We start from the raw sequence: 4508 nt of genomic DNA, 5'->3' as shown, positions 1-4508 counted from the left end.
AGTGCCAACACAGATGTATGTGTGTGTGTATGTGTATCTGTGTGTGTGTGTGTGTGTGTGTGTGTGTGTGTGTGTTTGTGCGTGCGTGTGTTTATCCTCCCCCGCCATCGCTTGACAACCGATGTTGGTGTGTGCACGTCTCCGAAACGTAACAGTTCGGCAAAAGCGACCGATAGAATAAGTACTAGGCTTACAAAGAATAAGTCCTGGGGTGGACCTTTCCGACTAAAGGCGGTGCTCCAGCATGGCCGCAATCAAATAACTGAAACAAGTAAAGGAATAAAAGAATAAAACAATATATCGGTTATATATATGACCACTTTTAAGCCATAAAATGCAGTCAAGTGGATTGTAAATGTTGATAGTCAGGTAAATATGTTTTCACCGCCATAGACACCAAATTACTATATTACTTTTCTGGGCTACAAAATACCGATTTTAACAAATAGATATTTTACAAAGGGTCCTCCTTCAAATATAACAAACCCAGAAAGAGAAGTATAAAATGTTTCAATTCACTATTGAGTAGGAGAATAAAAATCCACAGAACATTACTAGAACCGTCCGGTCATTATTAGATATACAACGTCCATTCACCGGAAACGGAAATCCGCTATTGCTGCTTGGACGACATCACTTTGTAGTTCATAGAACACGACCTCAAACACAGAGCCGAAAGTCCTTTATAATTGCAAGTTTGTAATCGCAAAGCCATCAGTACTGACCATTAAATGTATTATATCTTCTTAAAACGTTGTTATTCAGAAATACTATAATATAGACGATTACTCGATGAATACTATCGAACTGAGAGAGACAGCATTTAAGGGCAGATTCGATCAGTTATAAATACTTTTTCAGAGACAGGGATAGAAACAACATCACCTGTTCATCACACTAGGTTTGGAAAATGAGAAACAGTGGAAGTGAAAACGCCTCCGTAGCCTAATGCATGCGCGATACTGCAATCCTGTGCAACGAACAAATTACTTTATGTTTGTTTTGGGAAGTCTGCATTATAACCCAAGAACCACGGTAACTGAAGAGAAGGGATACAATCTTGAAACATTGCTGAAGAATGCAATAATTTTGTTCGAAAATCTTCAGATATAAACAAGTCAGCCTTCATTGGGTGGAGCCTCGAAAAACTATACAGGAGGTACAAACTCAATTACTTACCCTTTACTTCTATCATTTTCGGAGAACACCAAAGCTCAAAATTTGACCTGTACAAATCAATGACAGCCAGGAACTAGTGGCAATTGCATCCACCATGTTGGATATCAGCATTCATTTCTTGATACTCATAAAGGTTAAGGCGGTGAGCTGGCAGAAACATTACCATGCTGGGCGAAATACTTGGCGGTATTTCGTGTGTCTTTTCGTCCTGAGTTCAAATTCCGCCGAGTTCCGAACCCGGAACCATGTGGTTGGGCAGTAAGCGTCTTAGCACACAGCCACGTCTTTGCGTAGGAAAGACGCTGCGTGGCCAAATAAATATCATTACCTACTGGGTTCGATTCCAGGACCAGGCAGAGTTTTGTGTGCTTAGTGAGGCACATAATTTCATGTTGCTATGGTCAAATTACCTCATCCTTTCGGGATAGATAAATTAAGTACCAGTTGCGTACTGGGTCGATCTAATCGACTGCCTTCTCCCCTCCACCAAAATGTCGGGCCTTGTGCCTAGAGTAGAAACGGATAATCATTAAGGTTGCGCATGCGTGAATCCCAGAGTAGCTATGGATTTATCCATCGATTTTACACATGTAAATGCGTTTTAATGCATTTATAGAATACTCCTTCCAGGGTTTCAGTGTAGTTGAGTTTTTGAGCATGTATAATGAATCAACAAATTAGTGTTTTATGCCTAATTAGTGCTTTATGCCTAATCAACAAATTAGTGCTTTATGCAGATGACAGATCTAAGAGGCTGCAGTAAAATGCATTTACATAACCTGATGAGATTAACTAAAAGCATTCCGTCTGTCCGTTCTTATATTCAAATTCGGTATGTCTAAGAATGTCATTTTATCTTGTTCATCCATTTATTCCTCGAAGGGTCATGGAGGATGAGTCCTCAAGCACGTCTTCCACTGGGTCCTGTCAGAAACAATACGCCATTTGATCCTGCTGAATCCCCAAGCGATGTTATGTCACCACCTTGCTCGGGTCTTACACCTGGGTCACCTGCCGATTGGCTTTGCACGTGAAACTGACCAGCGATTCCTTTCTCAGATATTTTTTTACCACATGTCATTAATATCAAAGTTGCGATCTCTCAAAATCTGAAAATAACTTACCAAATCTGTAATTCTCCTTTCAAGACAGAATAGCATAATTTTGAAGGAGACTTAGCTTCTATTTCTAACAATTCACGTGGCGTTTTGCACATTATTTGTCGGCCCTTACCCTGGGGATGGTAGTTCTTTGTTAAGGTCAACATCGTGGAAGCAACGTTCCGTTATTATTAGCTCAGTCATCCTATGTTTCTGTTGCGAAATTTCACTGCACAGTGAAACACTTGGGCGCCTTGCGGAGCATGCGTGGCGTTTCGGTTTTTTATTTTGTGTCGTTGTCATCAGCATCATCATCGTCGTCGTCGTCATCATCATCATCATTGTCACCGACGTCGTCATCATTATCATCGTCGTCGTCGTCGTCGTCATCGTCATCATCGTCGTCATCGTCATCTTTATCATCACCATCATCACCACTGTCATCATCATCATCATTATTAATATTATTTATAGGTGGCAGTGGCGGTGGCGGAGGAGGCGGCGGCGACGGTGCTAATCGTGGTGACACTTGTAATGGAAGAATGGCTGATTAGATGGATAGATAGCCGAGCCAAGATAGTCCAAAGGTTTGGTTGGGGGGTAAAGAGCCACCGTGGGGGGGGGGAGGTTAAAATCAATTGGAGCAACAAAACGAGCGTGTCCTTTAGAAATATGGCTAGTTTTGCGACAGCAGTACGTATAAAACGGTGTGGTCAGCTCACAATGGCCTTCTAACCACCCTTAATCAAAGTATTCAGTCGAGCAAATGACTGGAAAATTGTACGATGCCATCAACAGGGAAGAAGAAAGAGAAAAAGTGACCGATCCGGTTGACCGCACATAAGTGCTGGAAAGATTGTAATTCTACAGTGGAGAATCTAATAAAACTTACACTCTTTGGTCATATGATCTGACCAATAATAAACTAGGTCATGTGATCATGTGATCTAACACGCAAATGCCCCCCCCCCCCAACGAAAATGAAACAAAAAAATAATTAGAGAAGAAAAACGAACGAGATGAGATGAGAGTGAAAGTGAAAAGGAGAGAGAGAAAAAGAAAGACAGACAGATAAGTAGATAGATAGATAGAGAGATAGATAGATAGAATGATAGATAGATGGATGGATGGATAGACAGATAGATGGATAGATGGATTGATTGATTGATTGATAGATAAATAAATAGATAAAAAGAGAGATAGATCGATAAATAGGTAGATGGTCAGACAGCTAGATAGATAGATAGAGGGATAGATAGATAGAGGGATAGATAGAGAGATAGATAGATAGATAGATAGATAGATAGATAGATAGATAGATAGATTTCTTTTATTAGCCACACAGGGCTCAACATAGATAGCTAGATAGATAGATAGATTGATAGATAGATAGAAATGAGGAAGTGAAGACATAAGATTTTGTTTACGAGACTTATTAAATATGAAATATGCTTGGACACTTTTAGGCAAACAGATGAATGTAGACATATTTTTCTAGTTAATTTAGACGTAGATACAAGTACACACGGATATAAAAAGACCACACACACACACACACACACACACACACACACACAGATGCACTTACATATATGTGTATACATATACGCACATGTATACTCATAAACACACACGTGTGCTTGTGGTCTCCTAATACATATGAAAGAAACCACAGGCACACGTCTGCGCATGTGTGCGAATGTACATGCTGCTCCTTGCATATATGTGTATATGTGCGTGTGTCGGTGTTACTGGTCTCTTAATATTTATATCAATTTCCTTTGAGGATGCCAGCGTATAGAGCTAAACAGATGAAGCGTCCATCTGCTCAAATGGTCAGCGGTATTCATCTTATTGTACGGATTATCCAAGTCTTCATAACAATAATTCTGAAGTGAGCAACTGTCAGAATCTTTTATCTCGTATTAAAGAGGATACATACATACATACATACATACATGCATGCATACATACATACATGCATACATACATATATAAATGAATACATACATACATACGTACATACATACATACATACAGATATGTGAGAGTATGTATGTACGTATGTATGTATGTATTCATTTATATATGTATGTATGCATGTATGTATGTATGTATGTATGTATGTATGTATGTAAATACAGTTTGAGGGTCTGAAACTTTTTACATCACTAAATTCCTTTCACATATTAAATGCAATTAGTTAACGTACTAATTCATATATATATA

Source organism: Octopus bimaculoides, chromosome 11 (assembly GCF_001194135.2).
Source record: "Octopus bimaculoides isolate UCB-OBI-ISO-001 chromosome 11, ASM119413v2, whole genome shotgun sequence".
In the NCBI taxonomy this organism is placed as follows: Eukaryota; Metazoa; Mollusca; class Cephalopoda; order Octopoda; family Octopodidae; genus Octopus; species Octopus bimaculoides.
The sequence above is the reverse complement of the archived record's forward strand: the minus strand, read 5'-3'. Positions refer to the sequence as shown.